This window comes from Protopterus annectens, chromosome 9.part0, assembly GCF_019279795.1.
Source record: "Protopterus annectens isolate FY-2018-M chromosome 9.part0, PAN1.0, whole genome shotgun sequence".
NCBI classification, from domain to species: Eukaryota; Metazoa; Chordata; order Ceratodontiformes; family Protopteridae; genus Protopterus; species Protopterus annectens.
The window spans coordinates 158918194-158937389 of NC_056743.1; the positions used below are offsets into that span (position 1 = coordinate 158918194).

The following is a 19196-nucleotide window of genomic DNA, read 5'->3' on the forward strand; positions in this document are numbered from 1 at the left end:
TGTTTGTCATTTCAAAAACAAGGGATTTTTCAAAAACTCTTACTAACAGTAAATTCACTTCAGATAACACTATTCATTTGCATGCTTCACTGCAAATACCACTAGTGAATCTGTCCCTTGGTGCTTCATGCAAGTTTCCACCAGATTCACAGTTCACTGCATACTGCTTCAACACTAGTGCGTATTGTGCCGCAGTCTCATTTGCCTTCTAGACAAAATGACTAAAATAAAATCTGTCTGCTTTTATTAGCAGCTATGGTTCAGAATGTCCCTTGAACTAATTTCAGTAATTTGTTCACTGGTTTTGTCCTTTGAGATAAGTGTTCAAACTAAGTTTCAGAGTAGACCATGTGTGAGAGCACCCATTATTCATGTTGCAAACATGTTTTTTTCTCGGGATTATAATTTGCAAGCAACATCTACAACTGGAACTGGTGTAAATGTATTAGTTTCCTCCAAAAGAGTAATTTTCCTCAGTGGGAGTACTTGTAATACCTCACAAACACTGTTTATTGTCTGTTGAGTTTAATAGCAACAAATATACAGGGAGATCATGTATACTCTTTAGACATGTTTTATTAAATGATGACTGCCATAAAGTGTAGTCCAATTTCATACTGCAAATCAGGACCCTTTTATACACCCTACAAACAGCAAAGCAGCAGAATTGCAAATGCGAAATAAGGATTTACTATGAAACATTGCAACTCGCTTAGTTGTGAAAAAAAACATTAGAAGTGCAATATGTACATTAAACACTCATTATATTGACAATTTCCATACAAAACATTAAAAATTAGTAGCAACAATCATTTATGTAGGGGGGACTATGTCCTTCATACACTCCCAATCTGTTTATATAGTACATTTGAGTTGCCAAAACTCAGAGAAGAGCAGAAAGATGAATTTTGTGTTATTTATTATTTTATGTTTGTTTACTGGGAAACTCCGACTGGGCCCAAAATAGCCCATTTTCAGCAGAGGCCTAGGGAGAAAAGCTCCATAGAATGTAATGTAGTCACAGTACAATAATCATTACAGAGTACATTGTTTTCACAGTACACTACTAATATCAAAAGAATAAAATAATGTATACAGAACAATATTCAATAAAAGATACATATGGAATAATTAATAGGAGATACACAGTAGAACTAAAAGACTGAGGAATATGAAATTAGTGTAAGCATGCTGTGTAATAATAAAGAGAACTAGGAAAAAAAGTTCAAGGGCTAAGGAAACAATTGCCTAAGGAGAAAAAACAGCAGTAGGCAACTGAAAAAAGAAGAAAGAGTAATTCATGTAAGGAATAAAGTGAGGGTGGATAATTGAGGGCAAGGAAAAATCTGCCTATTTAGTAAGGCTAACCAGGATTAGTGCAGGAGCAAAACCCAGAATTGTTAAGATATGCCCTCAGCAGTTATTTAAATTTAGTAGTGTTAGTAATGTTGAGTATGTATTGAGCTCAACATCATTATGCAAGCTCATAAGACTATTAAATTAAAATAAAGTATTGTTTGCAGTCCACACCATCTTACTTTATTATTCTCACTTACAGGTCTCAACACCTCGAAGGAAGGGTGATTACTAACACGGTGAAATAAATACCTGTCTCAGTCACTAAACCGAAACCACTCAAACTTACTCTATAATGTAAGTAGTTGTGATCTCATTGTAGTTAAACATGGGCAATAAAATGTGAGCAAATTAAAACTGAAGTCTGATGTTCAGAGAAAGTGACTGTAAGCCGGTGTAAAGAAACAATGTTTTATTTGCATGTAGTCTTGGATTTGGGCTTAAAGGGACAATCCCAGGGATTTTTTGTTTTGATTCAGCCTTTGTTTACATTTCAGGTTTGCCTTGCTGAGCATGCTCACTTTTGGCTGAGGGGGTTGGGGGAAGATTGCCTGCAGGAAGCTTCAAAGGTGTTAACCAAATTCCATCTCAAATTGCAGTTCTACTGACAACAGTCTCAGTGTCACCCATTCATTAGTTTAATCTGTGCATTTACCCATTGGGAAAAGTAGCCTTTCAGGCATTTAATGACCTAACTACTGCTGCTGCTGCTATAGAAAACACAGCAGTAATGCAATACTTTTAAATGGGCGTTATTTTATTTCTAAAATCAGTTACTTGCTAGAGTACTTTGTTTATCTTTTAGTGCAGTGTAAGTCATATATTTACACAGAGACAGGATTTTCAGTGAAGGTTGTTAGCATACTACACAGGATAGGTGTCACAAACTTCAGTGTGGTTTGGTTGTTATTAGGAAATGCTAAGACTTTACTGTTTGTTCTTTTGTATTTCCCCTCCCCCACCCACAGGCCATTAGATTTGTTAATCTAGTCACACTCAAATCTGCATTCTTTGCAGCACTGGTTACATCTTTAGTATGCGCTTGTTTTGGTAAAACTTAGTGGAATGATTATCCCAGCCTGAACAGTTGTATTTTTTTCATGCTTGTTGCAACATGCTTTCTTTTTTCCTTTACAGATCATTATTTTTCATATGTTCAGCAATTGTGTTGCTTATTAGTGCATGTACTTATACAATAGTTTCCCCTCAGTTCCAGACAGCATTGCTTTGAGCATTTGGATTCTTGCAAACAAACCCACTGAGTTGCAAATGTCCTAACAGAAGAATAAAATCTCATAACAATTCAATAATAATAATGTCAGACAACAATGAAACTGAATCTTGCTACTTTTACCAAAAGTATTTTCCCCTTAGCTGACATCTTTCAGGAATCACACAGTAACTGTCTGCATAATAGTGATTCCATCCAACTCAATTTATTTATTTTTCCCTGTGCTGCAATAAAATGTTTGGATATTTCATGCTTTCCCTGAATATTTGACTGCAAGAGGTACAGCAGTCATCATTTGAAAGTTGAGGCAAATGTAGTCTCTATATTTCCCTATATTTTCATGTATGTGTGCATGTATTCATGTGGTTGTAAAACCATAGCCTTGCTATGTCTTACTGACCGGCTTGCAATTCAAGGCATTCCTGAATGTCTGTCAAATTTGTATATGCTGGATATATAGCAATGCATGTATTTTATTAAAAAATTTTGTATGCAGTGCACCTAATTGTTTTAGTGGTATACTTCACTGTTAATACTGGAATTCTCATAACTTTTCTCAAACTTGCTTCTTTTATGACTCAGATGGCTGTGTTGATGAGACTACTTACCCCTTATCAAGATGGAAATAGATAATTTAAATAACTAAATAAAATGCATTTGTCATGTATCATTGTGTGTTTATCATATGCATTGCTTTGGTTGTTTAAAATGTATTTGCTGTATATCTTTATGTCATTATAGATCCACTATACACACACACACACACACACACACACACACAGACACACATACACACACACACACAAATCTGTCTATGAACTTGTGTCTTTTCTTATGTATATAGATGTACCCACACCTATATGTGTGGTGTGTTAGTGGATCTATACAAGTACACATTCCTACACTGGCATGCAGGAGGTATTTGTATGCTCCTAACAGCATTCATGTCACTGATCCTTTATTGCTAGTTGTACAAGTAAGATTTTTTTTCCCATTTGTCATATGCCACTTGACAAGAATATTAAAAGTGTGACTCAAACTACAGAAACTACAGACCCATAAGCTTAACTAGCCTTATCTGTAAGGCCATGGAACAAATCATCATGGACCCTATAAATAAGGACATAGGTGATCTCCAAACCCTTGATCCGACAATTTTGGTTTTGTCAAAGACAGGTCATGGCTGTTAAACCTGGTAGACTTCTTGAAAAACATCACCAGAGCCATAAAAAAGGCAAATGTGTGCATACAGCCTACCTTAAATAAACAAAGGCCTTCGACACAGTCCCACATTCAGGCATCATTGATTAACTCTCCCAGTTGAATATCAACCCTTATGTTGTCAGGTGGGTTGCTAACTGGCTCTTCTTCAGATCCTACTCAAAGTTGGGGACTTTACCTTGACCAGCAGACCTGCCAGCAGTGTAGTTCCACAGGGTTCAGCGCTGGGCCCCCTATTGTTTGGAATATACTTCTCAGAAGGTCATGCCAAAATAGACCGGCTGTGGCTGACTAAGTTTGCTGATGACTGCAAATTAGGTGCAATCATTTAATCCCCAAACAATGTCAATATACTTCGAGGGATTTACACGAATGAATGATTGGTGCCAAAGCTGTGGACTCAAACTCAGTGCTAAAAAATGCATTATCATCCCATTTTGTAAAAATCATATCCCTGCAGACTATCACATAAATAATAATACCCTACCCTACATTAACAACTCAGTAGTGAGAGAATTGGGAAAACAAGTTGACTGTAGCCTAAACTTTGACCACAGTGTGTCTACTGTGGTAAGGAAGGCATTCTATGTTGCTCACCTTATTAGCAAAGGCATTACCTCAAGAGTGAAACAGGTCATAACTCCCCTGTACTCACCCCTCATCAGGCCAATACTCGAGTACAGTGCTCTCTTTGTATGTACCTTACCTGGCACCTGCAGCCACTTGAGAGACCTCAGAGATGTCTAACTAAGAAAATTATATGGTCTCCACCCCTTCATACATTGACAGACTGAAGTCACTGTCACTGTACTCAGTAGTATACAGACTACTTAGAGGAGATCTGTGTCTGGCCTACACAGCAGTCTCATACCCACACCTAATAGAAATGCTGCACATCCACAAGACAACTGGGATAAGGGTCACTTGTCCCTGGAACTTTAACCTGGCCTGCGACATAAATAGGACCTGCTGGAGAGACAGATATGTCTCTCAGAGGTTGCCACTCCTCAGGAATAAGATACCAATTCACATCAAACAGAGCCCCTCTATGACACTGTTTAACTGTAGCCTGGATGACTGGATGGGATACCAGAAATTCCTTGCCGGGGATTTCACCTAAGACCCTCCTAGATATAAGATTTTGAGTTTAGGCTAGATTCTTTCTATTGGGTTTCCCTAGTATTATATTGGGTACACATGGCTAGGGTTATATAAACCTTTGAGTCGGTGGCCTAGCAACCACCTATGAACCTGTCAAGTAACAAGAGTATTCTTGCTTTCAGTCATCTAAATTTTTAGAGATGATAATCTTACTTGAGTTAGCACACACTCAAACTCCACTGCATTTTTTTTTCAGGATAACTGTTGCCATGTCCCTGAGAATTTGGTGGGGTGAGGTACTTAAGAAGAAGCAAGCTCAGCTGCAAGTGGCCAAGAGTAATTATATGTAAACATTAATTTGCCATTACATAGTTGTAGTTCTTCCTGGATATACAAACAGAAGGCAAACAAGGTACTCCCAACTCAAAATCGGACAATGTAAGTATAGTTCAGGCAGGGAGCAATCAGCAAAAAGTGTGCAGTGAAGAATAACTGGACATTTTACACTATGTTGCTTTCCCAGTGGGCTAAAATCAACAGTGTGGCATTGGAAACAGCACCAGTACCCATGTGGGTACAAATTCATTCACAGTATCAATGCACGTATGACAATAACAGATAAGAAATTATTAGGTGGCTTACAAACTGGCACTGCAGCAGTTTAGAGACACTAGAAAGGTGCAAGATTGTCTAGTTGTATGGCTCATAGCAGTAAAACAATATAGGCCACACACCCTGCTACTGTTAGACGCTGATTACAACAAGTTGAAGGCAGCATTACACCTGGCAAGCTATCAGCTGGCTGCACAAGGCCATGGGTAGGCAGTGCGAGACTTATGAGACAAGCTCAAAAATATATGCCATCAGTAATACAACAGATTGTTTTTCATAGACTGTAGCAGCCCTATGTGGATTGTGGAGCACTTAGCTGGTCAAATTAAGAATATTCTAAGGATAAATAGGAATAAACTATGACTGATGAAGAGGTGAAGAACCAGTGGCTGACTCCAGACTCAGGGGCCACAGAATGGAATGTAGTACAATGGCTACAACATTACCAAACACTGTGCCTACAACATAGAAGTCCACTCACACAGTTTCATCATAGACTGGCAATTAAGAAGGAGCAGTTCTCTGCCATGAGAAGGGTACCCTGTTTACCCAGCTTCAGGTGAGGCTGTACTGAAGAAAGCAGTGGAGTGTTGAAGCTTGGACCCCAAACATATACCCCACGTTTAGTTAAAATCCACACTCATTTAGCATAGCAGCAGCTTCTCATGTAAAGTGGGCAAGGACTTTGTGGGAGAACATCAAGAAATCAGGAAGATGGAATTACAATGTTTATGAGAGATATCTGAAAAATAACCTCCTTTACCACACCTAACGTTGTTGCCTTTTATTTGCAGAACCTGGGTGTTACCTGTAAGACACATATTGCACCTTCCAGTAATACCTTTTGTTGAATGGAGCTTCCTGCATCTATGTTTGAAGAAAACTTTACATCTATTTGAAGACAGTTGCATCTTAAAGCACAGAGCTATAGGTAGGTCAATTTGACCTGCTGGAAAGTCCTCCTGACTGGTGCCACCACCCCCCCCCCCAACCAGAGCTGAGGTTGAAAAACATAAATACTCCAGAATTGAGGGGGGGGGGGACACATTCTCCAAAGTTGAGGATCAAAGTCTTGCAGATATAGGCAAAAAACAATGATGTTTCTACATTGTAGCTCTTTGCTACACTGTTAGAAACACACACTTGTGCACAAGCAAGCACACACACACACACACACACACACACAGTGCATTCCTATGTGCACACACACACACACACACACACACACACACACACACACACACACACACACACACACACATGTAATATAAACTCCTAACATTTGACATGCTGATATGAAACTCCCCAACTCTGTTGCCTTGGTGTGCATTCATTCCTATGCATCATGCCCTTCCCAGGAAGAAGCTGTTTATTCTGGGGAGGGGCAGATGTATTCATATTCCTTATTATAATATTCAACCTCTTCACTCAGTAATTGGGCGCAAATGGCAGCAAAGTTCAAAACAATTAAACACAAAAAGCTGAAATTTATTTATTTTTATTTTATTTTACATTTGTTAACCGGGCTAGTCTGGCTGGATACATGTCCATTTTCAGCAGAGGCCCGAGGAGAAAAGCTCCACTAATAGACTACGACAATACATGAAGACTACTTAACTAAGTAGATCAAACTTTTTAACAGAGAAAAAAACACAAACAAATCAAAATGTCCCAACAGAATACAGATTGTCTTAACTAACTTAAGTAGGTTACAGTAAGATTAAGATCAAAGTTCACGTTATGTGGTTGAGGAGATAAATTCAGGCACAAGAAAATACAGTTGAGTAAAGGATATCTGAAGTGTAGGTATGTAAAAATTAATCATTGATCAGAGGTAGAGGAGAGTGATGGTATTACACAGAGTGAAAAGAAAGCTAGTAGTTAGGCAAGCTAAAGAAAGCAGGTTAGAAGGTAAGGAGAAAAGTTGGTAGTAAAACTTAAGGGAGAAAGGGATAAGTGGAAAAAGAAAAGTGTGGGTAGAGTATGTTTAGATAGGGTAATGGTATTTAATCAAGTTAACTGTTAAGAAAGTAAAGTTAAACAGGAGAGTGAGGTATATAGGCAGTGAGACAAGGGAAAAGGGTGAGGGACCAGAAAGGGGGTTAAGAATGTTAGTTTAGGTAAGAATGGGAGAGTAAAGAAAGAAATATGCAGACTGTTCAGAGTAATAAACAGTAGTATGCTCAGTCAGGGTTAGAGCAGGGGCAGAGCCAGTGGATTTGTAGGTGGTTTTTTATCTGTTTTTGAAAAGGTGGCATGATGTTAGGGAGGTCAGTTCAGTGGGAAGTTTATTCCAGTATGAACCGATAGTGTTTGCAAATAGGGAATCACCTGATTTATTATGAGATTTCAAGGTAGTCACTAATAGTTTGTTGGCTGATCTGAGTGTCTTGAGGTTCTTATAAGGTGTAATGACATTATTAAGTATAGGGATGTTGGAAGGGTAATGGAGAATTTTGAAGGTGATGACTAGTTGTTGTAGAAGTATAAGGTTTGGGAGTTCAAGCCAGTTGAGTTTCTTTAAGTTTAGACAGTGGTGAGTTTGGAAGGGTGAGCCAGTGGCAAATCTGGCTATACTGTGGTAGGCAGTATTCAGTTTCTGAAGATTACTCTTAGATAAGTTGACAAAGGACGGAGGCGTGGGTTAGTGTAGAGATAAGGTGAGTTTGGGCTAGGGCTACTCGGGAAGAGGCAGTGAGATAGGGCTTTAGTCTGTAAAGGGCACCAATCTTTTTGTTAACAGTTTTGATAGTTAAATCAATATGATGGTCGAAGTTAAGCTGGTTATCTATGGTGGCCTAGGAGTTTGGTGCAGTTGTCAGGTTGGATGATAGTGCCATTACAGGATGTTATAGAGAAAGAGATAGGGGTGGATTTAGAGGTAGGGGTAAAAAGTATTAGTTTGGTTTTGGGATTCAGGAGGAGGCAGATATGTTGAAAAATTTTCTGCTGCAGTGAAGACTGCTTGGGTGGTGGAGTGGAGTTCTTCTGGGGTAGGGGCTGAGCAGATGAGAGTAGAATCATCTGCATATTGGATGCATGTGGATGTAGGTAGGGAGTTGGGCAGATTGTTGATGAAAGTGGAGAAAAGTAGGGGGCCTAGGATGGATCCTTGTGGGACACCAAGAGTGACAGGGAGTAGAGTGGATAGATGGCTGTCCCACAGTACAGCTTGTTTCCTATTAGTTAAATAGGAATTGAACCACTGTAAGGCTAGAGAGTCCAGTGAAAGAGATTTTAAGGTATCAAGGAGAAGTTGATGGTTAACCATGTCAAATGCCTTTGAGAGGTCTAGAAACAGTGCGGAAGAGAATAGGTTATTATTACGATTTGTATTTATGGTATCAGAGAAGGAAAGAAGGGCAGTAGTAGTGCTGTGGTAGGGTCTGAAGCCATGTTGAGAGTCTACAAGCAAGTTGTTATTTAAGAGATAGTTTAGGAGTTGGTGGTGAATACAGCGTTCCATTATTTTCGATAGAGGCGATAGGAGGCGATAGGTCTAAAATTGGATAGTTCATTAGAGTTTCCACCTTTGTGGAGTGGAATGATGTGGGAGATTTTCCAGCAGGATGGAATTTTGGATTCTGTTATGGTTCTGTTTATTAAGATGGATACTGGGTATGCTATTTCTTTTGCAGCTAATTGAAGGAATTCAGCAGGAAGTTTGTCAGCTGAAGGTGTACAGGGTTTTAGTTTAGACAGTAGTTTCTGTATATAGGTAGTTGAGACGGTTTCCAGTTTTAGCGTATAGGTATTGCTGGGGATGGGAGTAGTTTGGAGGGGGGAGTCATAGAGCTTGCAAGTGAGTTAACAGTTTGAGAGAAGAAATTGTTAAAGGTGTTGGCTATGATGTTAGGTTGTTCTTGTGCTAAGCTAGCTGGGGTAGGTGTTTTGGTATTGCCTGGATGGAGAAGTTTATTAATTCCTGACCAGAATTTTTGGGTTTTGGTTGTGGTTTTGTTGGTATTGGAAGTTATAGTTTTTTATCTAGGATGACAAGTTTCTTTGTTTTGTTTCTTAGATGTTTGAAGGTCTGATGGTCAGTGGGGTTTTTAGTGGATCTCCATATTGACCATGATTTGTTTCTCATTCTCATAGTTTGTTTAGTAGTAGCAGAGAGCCAAGGAGCTGCTTTGGATCTGATTTTAACTAGTCGGGATGGTGCATGTTGGTTTAGAATTTGTAAGAAGGTATTGTTGAAATGCATAACTGCATCATCTATTGGGAGGTATTTTAGTGTAGACCAGTTATATTGTTTGAGTTCAGTTTGAAAGGATGACAGATTGAATGCTGTTTTATTATATTTGGTCCGATAAGTAGGTTGTTTAGGGATGTTGCATTTTTTTTTAGTGATAAAGGTAAGGAGGTGGTCACTAATATTGTCCGGGAGTATGCCTGTATTATAGGAGAGGGGATTGTTGTTGGTAAGTATCCAGTCTAGGATTGTTTGTTTGTGGGTGGATTTGTTTATTCTAGTAGGAGAGTTAATGGTTTGGTGAAAGTTAAAGAGGTTAAGGTGTATGGTGGGTTTGGGGATATGCAGGAGTTCCAGTCGACATTAAAGTCACCTAGGATAATGGTTTCCTGGGGAAGGTGCTAGAGATCCAGCAAAGGATATTTTCTAGGGTGTGGATGTTCTTGCCTGGGGGGATGTAGGAACATATTATGTTTATAGATTTGGTTGTGTTGATTTGGAGTTTGGTGCATAGCATTTCAGCATTTCCTGGTGTGGGGAAGGAGTTAATTAAAGTTAGCTGAAGTTGGGATTTAAACAGGAGGGCCACCCCTCCACCTTTTTTGTTAGTGCGGTCTAGTCTTAAGGTACTATATCCTGGGGGGGTGAATTCATTGTCTTTTGTAGTAGGTTTAAGCCAGGTTTCTGTGAGGCATAGGATATCAAAGGCATAGAAATCAATTAAGGCATGGAGTTGAGTGATTTTGTTGTTAATGTTGTTAATGTTGAAATCAAGAGCATATTTAAAATTCTGCTAGAAAAGGAGCTATGTTAACATACATTTTCTTAAAAAAAGAAATGTGTGTGTGTGTGTGTGTGTGTGTGTGTGTGTGTGTGTGTGTGTGTGTGTGTGTATGTGTGTATATATATATATATATATATATATATATATATATATGTGTGTGTGTGTGTGTGTGTGTGTGTATATGTATATATATATGTGTGTGTGTGTGTGTGTATATATATATATATGTGTGTGTGTGTGTGTGTGTGTGTGTGTGTGTATATATATATATATATATATATATATATATATATGTGTGTGTGTGTGTGTGTGTATATATATGTGTGTGTGTGTGTGTGTGTGTGTGTGTGTGTGTGTGTGTGTATGTGTGTATATATATATATATATGTATGTATGTTTACCATCCTGTTGCTGAATTTTTGTAATGATCTAACTGTTAATGTTTTAGAGCTTTTCTCCCCGGGCCTCTACTGAAAATGGAAATATATCCAGCTAGACTAGCCCGGTCAACAAATGTAAAATAAATAAAATATATCAGTGCTCTGCGTTCATCCACATTTGCTGATGGAGTGCACATGCACATGAGAGGTAAGTTCCCATGCTTGCACACTTTGCACATTTGCTGATGTAGTGCACATGCACATGAGAGGTAAGTTCCCATGCTTGCACACTTTCCACATTTGCTGATGTAGTGCACATGCACATGAGAGGTAAGTTCCCATGCTTGCACACTTTGCACATTTGCTGATGTAGTGCGCATGCACATGAGAGGTAAGTTCCCAGGCTGGCACAGTATATCAGTGCTGTTGAAGAGAAGCAGCAAAGAAAAGACAATCTCCATCAGTGTGTTTTTCTTTTGGGTGCTGTCCAGATATTTGCCTTATAGATTTAGTCTTTGAACATAAAAAAAATAGTTTGCAAGGAAGCCACTGGAACTGAAGTCATTAAATAATGACAGACATTTGAGATTTAGCCTTCATAGCCTTCAGAAAATGCACACTAATAGAAAATGTCTCCTTCAAGCAACTTTCTAACTGCGAAGTGCAATATAATGGGTGGTCCAAAAATAGTCATGAATTTTTATTGCCCTTGTAAAGCCATTTTTATAGGTTTGAGTTGGTGTCCAGTAATTATTGCTGAATTTCACTTGTAAAAAATATAATTCAATTGCATTTTATTCTGGGTGGGCATTTGTTTGGAAGATTTCAATCTCAGACATATTTCTGTTGCCCTCTAATGCAGCTATTGCTTTTCAATTCTAATTTTGAGCCTAACAATGTCAACATGACCTCCGGCATCTTGTTATTCATGGGGGATGGTCTAGAAATTTTCTGTAGAACTTCTACACCCCATTCAATGGCTGACATGTACAGTACAAGGCCATACTATTGCCAAACCTAGACTGTGTAAACACTCCATACATGCTAAGTATAGACTGTAAGCCCTCCACACATACTCCGTACTAGAATCTAGAGCCATCCTTGGCTGTGCTCACCTTCATGAATGTCTGCATTTATGAAATGTACTTCTAAGCCTTCAACCAGGGGAGGTCATGTGGTGGGGTGGCAGCATCAGCTACTCCGTCATCCCTTCTCATGTGTTTCTCCAGCACCTGTACCACTAAGTAAATGATCCCGAGTCAGTCTTGGGGTACTCAGTGCTCCTCCCATCTATGCCATTGTATGCACATGTCTAGGGAGAATGCATCTGGTCCTTTATAGTTACTTTTAGGTTTGAGCAGTATGTATTAAAGTCATTTGTGTTAAATATAGGCCATCAGTAAGTCTTAAGGAACCTGTGGCCACTATTAGGCGTTGTACTCCTGAATTGTTACAAGGAATGAAATGCACAGTAATATTCCCGTCACACTTCAGGAAAAGAGTAGACCACCTGCAGTCTGACCTCCTTACTAGAATTTGGTGTGGTCGACATGCAGTGTATCATTTTTTGTACATCTATGATGCAATATATTGATTACTGCTTCCACAGTAACAGCACATTAATGATTACTTTAGCACACCCCGTCTTCAGTATGTTGCCTGATGCTGCTCAGTTCCACCCCCCACAAAAAATAAAATAAAGTCTCAGTTTCACCAAGAGGAAGCTCTTCAGAAGAAATTATGACAGACCTGTCATTTCTTCCTGGTCTCATATGTACTGTAAAAAGTGGTACTGTTTTTCTTAACTGCGAAGCCCGCTGGGCATTCATTTGCAGTCTGGAAACGATTCTCTGATTAAGTGTTTTGCTCAGAGTTATATAGTTTGCAAGTGGACGTTAAGATACTCAAACACAGGACTACAGGATGGAGCACATTAGCAGCTTTTTTATTCTGAGTTTTGTATTTGAGCATGTTTACTTGTAATCAGCAAAGCTATATGGAACAAAACATAAAATTTAAATACAAGCATTAAGCAAGAGCATGAACATTGAATATTTACACTGTACCCCTTAAGAGAATGATGGGAGCACAGAACATGCTACCCTGATCACAGGACATTTTTATTTGGGGGAAAATACATTGCAAACAAGGCAGTGCCTTCCCTGGAATCTTCAGTGTAAAAATGTCAAGAAGCTTCAAGTTTGCATTCATGGTCATTTTTTATAAATGGAAAGTAATGAACAACTATGTTGCAACTTGTTACATTTTGTAGCATTCTGGAAGTATACATAATTTAGAAGAACTGCAATAAATAAACAAATAACATGCAAAGTTATGTGTGCGGAGTCTGCATGTCTTTCCTGTGCTTGTGTGGGTTTCCTCTGGGTGCTCCAGTTTCCTCCCACATTTCAAAGACATGTAATAGGTGGATTGGACACTCTAATTTAATTTAGCCATAGGAGTGAATGTGTGTGTGAGTGTGTGGTGTGGCAGAACTACTGGGGTAGGGTTAGCCACCCAAGGGTGTAAATCTTGGCTCTAAATGATTGTCACTGTTGAAATGATGCCCAGACACCATCTGTGAAAATGGAAAGAAGAGAGGTTGGATTGATGGATGGATTATGTATGAAAGTGGAAACAGTACAAGCTTCCAGCACAAACTAGTCTTCCTAATTGATTTCAAATGTAATTAAGAACATCTGCATGAAAATCATCTGCACTCGCACGTTCTTATTTCTGTTTGATTTATTTTGGACAGTATGATAATTTTCAAAAACATGATGCTGCCCTGAGTTAATAATAAAGTACAACTTAATGAAGCAGGTAGAATATTCAGCAAATAAAAATTATATTAAAGAATATAAATCTTTTCTGTCAAATTTATTTTTATTACGATAATAATAAAATTGCTAAAATCCACAAGAAAACATTATTTTCCATGGAAGAACAACAACAAAAAAAAGTGCAAAAGTGACAAAGAAGGTATCGTCCCCCACTAAAAATGCATTTGCACAAAAGGACAAGTCCATACTATTTTCAAAACTGTTTGAGCACTACATCTCATAGACCTGGATTTTCTATCTCCACTGGAGAAAAAAAAATAGTGTCAAAACTATCAACATCATCTTGGAATAACCTTGATGTTATAATCAGGGAAATTACACTTGAAAATGTTAAGATAAAGCTAAAACAGTATCTGACTGAATCAAACAATCCAGCTGCTTTCACAGTCCTTGTGAAATATACAAATATCCAACCTAATGACTTTAACCATGACAGACTTAATCTTACCCATATCAAAATGATGAGGATCAAAACTGTTACAGATATGTATATGTTTTATAGTGCTACTATCTGACATCCCATATGGTATACAGTCTGTGTATTATTAACACCTGAAAGGAACTCCTTAATTCTTGAATGTATGATATAACGTGTGCAAGGTCCCTGTGTTTCTGCTTTGCAAAGTACTACTGTTCTTTACTGTGTAATTAATCTCATGTACATGTTTCCTTGTCATTACCTTTTCTTTATGCTAATGCTTTGTGTTGCTGTTATTTTCTGGGTTGTGCCTGAAAGGCATCATTCGACCAGTGTACCTACCTGGTAATATATATATATATATATATATATATCTCCACAACCCTTTTTTCCCATTTTACACATGGGGTCAGGCTGTCAATTCAACAGTGACAATATCTAAAGCAAAGGTTTACACCGCCAGGCGACTAATTGTAATAAATTAGTAAAATAAAAAAGTAAGCATATAAAACGGAATACACATTAAATAAACATAAAAAAATGGTGAACAAAACAATATCATTAGTATAATAGTTGGTAGAATCAGTGGTATCAACTTCACGGCAACTGTGGCTGTCTAAGAAACCACTGACAAATAACTGAAGCCGTATATACTAATAGTTGAACTATTGCTTTTATTTCCTCCACTGCAGTCACTAGCAGCCAAAGGTTTTACATCATGCAAATCCGTTCCTGGACAATACATGTAAAGTTGCAGTTTGTTTTTCAATATAGCTTGGAAGTATTGTGATATGCTGCAAAAAAAGCACTGCACTGTTGCAAAATAAATAATTAATAGATAAACGTAATGAATGTGCATTGGCTGTTACTTCAATGCATCAGCATGACACCAAAATGCAGAACATGTCTTCCCTGTTTGCATATCTGGGAATAAAGCCATTCGCATAAAGCCAGTGCTGTTGTCAGTGTGAATAGCTTACAGAATTATTGTCGCTGCATTGGACTGATCCTAACTTCAAATAGGCCATGTCACTGTAAAAGGTGACTCTATTTAGAGAATATGGAGATTACGAATACATTTAAACAAGACAGAAACATTTACTAAAGAGTTGGAGATGAAGGACATATCAATTGTCTCATGAATATGGAAAACCAGATAACTTCAGGCCTGTGGAGTTTTGTAAATGTTAATATTGTAGATGTTAATTTTACAATAGACAGACTGTATCTTAAGCAACACATGGAAAGGCCAGGCGAGAGCATCATGATGATTTTTTTACTGTAATCCAAACACTAACACCAAAATATCAGTTTATGGATGAAGACCTTAGTTAGCAACTGACTTAACTGGGAATTGTTAAGGACTACTCATGATGTATTTAGACATGACCATTATAATAATATGCCTAAAGGGAACTTGGTCACTGACATACTTAGTCAAGCTTAAAATATAAAGATCAGCTAAAAACCAGCAATATCAACTCAGCTTGCTCCCCTGTAAAATGTACATGCTGTGAGAGAAAGAAGAACTTGCCAGAAAAGTGTCATGGATAATAAACCATGTCAATACCCTGCATATAATGAAATATGCTATGCACAGGGTGTGAAGTCTGCCAGCCTAGCTAGTTAAAATTTTGTAAAGAATTCTGTGTCCTTGTAAATATTAATATGATCCACAGGCTTGTTTGACAAATGTAAAAAACTGTGCATGTTCTGAGCTTCAAAAATGTAACCACAGTGCACCCTGCTGGAAGACAGCTGATAAGTAAAGCATTTTATGACGGTTTGATCTCAAGCTCGGAGACAGGATGTATGGGCTATGAAATTCATTCTATTGTTCTAAGACAGAGATAATTACTAAGTTTTACATATTGTCTTTTTTGAGTTCTGTAAGCCTGGGAACTTAAGTAGAGGTAACAAGAATGATGTAATCTGATGATGTAATCTGAAATGACTCAACAGTAATGTGTATTATCAATTTAAGGGCTGTCTCTGAAAGTAAGGATAGCATTTTATTTTTTGTTCTGAAGCTAACAACAACTCCCCAGCACTTTGCCTTGTAAGCAGAATTTAGAACAGTGATTTCTCTTAGAGATAGAAATATAGCCAGATTAGTCTAGCTGTTTTCTATATTTATGTGAGACTATCCTACAATGTTGTTTTAAATTATTTCATGTGATTTATGAACTCTAGTGTCATTGTGTTGAATGAATAAATATTGTCTTGACTTTTTATTATTTATTATTAAATATTTTAAACCTTTCAACTGTGGCTTTTTGAGATATTTAAGCTCTTGAGTACTTGCATGTATTTGGTGACACTGTCTAGGCCACTCCAATAGCCTTATGCCTGGGTTACACTTACTATTTGGATAACAGTAATAGCACACAGTGAAATTGGTCACCCTTTGGGAAGGGCCTTATAGTAGCTGATAAGTAGTGGCTGGCGGCAGTGATTTCTACCTTCTAGTCTAGGCAGGAGGGAGCATAGCTGGATAACCTGTGCCAGCCTTCCCCAGGAGTGTCTGTGTAATTCATATCTCAAAGTGTGTGTGTGTGTGTGTGTGTGTGTGTGTGTGTGTGTGTGTGTGTGTGTGTGTGTGTGTGTGTGTGTGTGTGCCAGATACTTGGGCAGGGACATGAAGCACTGGTTGGACAGAGAGGGTGCTGGAGGTTTTGGCTTGACCACTCAGCTGAGATCTGTACCCTATAGCTGTGCCAGTGGGGAGTCTTACTGGGGGATCTAGAGAGAAAGGGCTAAACCAGCCCCAGACTGACTGTGATCTCTGTGGCCTCTTAAGGGATATTGTACTTTAATGTGTGTGTACTTGTTATCCTTCCCAATCTGCATGCCTCTCAGTAGTGTTAGTGGTGAGGATTGAGGCTCCTTGATTACTGGGCCAGTGCATGGGTGTCACACAGGGTATGAAGGGACACTGGGCAAAATGTCGCAAAGCAAATAAATAGCAGAATAATTAATTAAATAATACTGAATAACTGCAGAAAGTAAAATAAAAATAAAAAGCAGCATAAAATTAGACTAGCAAAGTAACCTTATATAAACTTAATCTATTCAGTGAACACTTTCATCCACACTAATCTATTCAGTAAGCACTTTCATCCACACAGTGACATTCTTCAGACTGAATAAAATAGATAAAAATACATCTTATATAATCAATGCAATCACATGACTAATTAAGACATCTTGGACAAAATTATTAATTCTTTAACCCTTTTTGTTTCAAATATTCCACAAATTCTTCTTTACTGTTTAAACCAGGATGGTAAAACACATCTAGTTCTACCTGCTACTTATACTCTCTCCATCCTAACTCATCTTCAGCATCTAACTTCATTTCATATCTTTCTATTTGATCTAAAACAAAAACATTATACCTGCCTTACATTGACTGGTCTTATAATGTTTGCTTAATGCATGTTGTCATTACAGACCAACATAGCATATTTATGTTTATAAATTATTTTGCATAATTCCCTAGCTGTTTGCCCCGTATAGAAGGAATTACAGGACATGCACTTACCCAAATATACCACATATTTGGATTTGTAAGTAAATTTCTTCTTAATTCTAATAACCTTATTGTTGAAATTTATTTCTTCTGCCCCCTATATAAAGGTAATCACAAAAATTAAAATTATAACATTTAAACATTCCTGTTTTAGTACCAGTTTGGTTCATACCGAGGAAGGACGTATGTCCAAAAGGTTTGTGTTTTATTAAAGAAGTTTAATTGTACTGAAGGTGCTATCACGTGTTTCTTACACTGGAATGTTTTTGTGTTTGATATTGCTGTGACAGTGAAGGTTTACCATTGTGCTGGTCCCTATTTTGTTGTACTTAGTACCAACTTTCTCACTCAAAGTCAGTTTCAATTGAAAATAATTTTTAAAACTCTTCCCTCTTTTTTGAACAAAGACAGGTACTTCTCCTACCTCTTTCAATAAATCTGAATTACTTCTTAAAATTTTCCATTTATTAGTTACAATAACATTTATAGCCCTAGCATCTACACTATTGGTGACTTGCATAGACAAATTATAATTTCTAGCTTCAGGTTTGGCACTTTGCCTCAAACCTGAGCCTCTCAAATCACATACTTCAGACCGTTATTCTTTCACCATCTCAGGTGGGTATCCACGGCTTATAAACTTATTACATAAATTAATCCTTTCCTCTTTAAAATCATTGTCATTTTTTGTTAGCCTGTTGGCCCTCATTAACTGTCCCTTGATAGTGTTTACTTTTGTTTTCTTTGCATGCATATAGTATAATCTAAATAGGAATTATTTTGAACATCCTTTTTGTAAATCTTAGTAATAAGCCAGCCATTTTCTTTGAAAACTAACACATCCACAAATTTGATATTATTCTGATCACATTCCCATGTAAATTTTAAATACAAATTTACATTGTTAATATAATTGTAATTTTTTTTCCAACTACTCATGACTCTGTCTCCAAGCTAAAAACACATCATGTATAAAACATTTGTAAATTAAAACATACCTAGAAAAAATGTTATTTAAGACATGAACTTTTGCCCAGCTGTACATAAAAACATTGGTGTAGCTCGGAGGCTTTGTAGCCCACATAGTTACCCCATTAGTTTGGCAATACAATTTGGTATTCAAAATATTTATAACTCAAAATAATATCTACAGCTTCCATTATTAGCTTGATCGTATTATCAGAAAAAAAGTTTAGAATCTATTCTATCTGACTATGTCCATTGCTTCATCATTAAGAATGACTGCATACAAAGACCTGATGTCTAATGTTACCAAAATAATCAGTATCACATATGCTTAAGTTCTGTATCTTGGCTACAAAATCAAATGTATCTTTTATATATGCACCACTTAACTGAACAACCTTTTGTAAATGCTTATCTAGATATATTGCCAACTCTTCCATTTTACTTCTATTGCCAGCTACTATCAGTCTGAGTAGGGGGTCATCTAAATTCTTATGTATTTTGGGTAACCCAAAAATCTTACTCATCCTCGGATTTTCTACCCTTAAGAGCTTTGT

General features: G+C 37.5%; 1 protein-coding gene across 5 annotated transcripts in view; it reads left to right on the forward strand.

The window, feature by feature from the left end:
* Positions 1-19196, forward strand: part of LOC122811105 (para-nitrobenzyl esterase-like) — a 284915-nt gene that overhangs the window by 49546 nt on the left and 216173 nt on the right. For 3 of the 5 annotated variants that reach the window (XM_044082684.1, XM_044082683.1, XM_044082686.1), the window contains exon 2: positions 1559-1653. The exons of the other annotated variants lie outside the window; for them this stretch is intronic. The gene's annotated coding sequence lies outside the window, so the exon portion shown is untranslated. The remainder of the gene's footprint in view (positions 1-1558; positions 1654-19196) is intronic. 5 annotated transcript variants of the gene reach the window in all.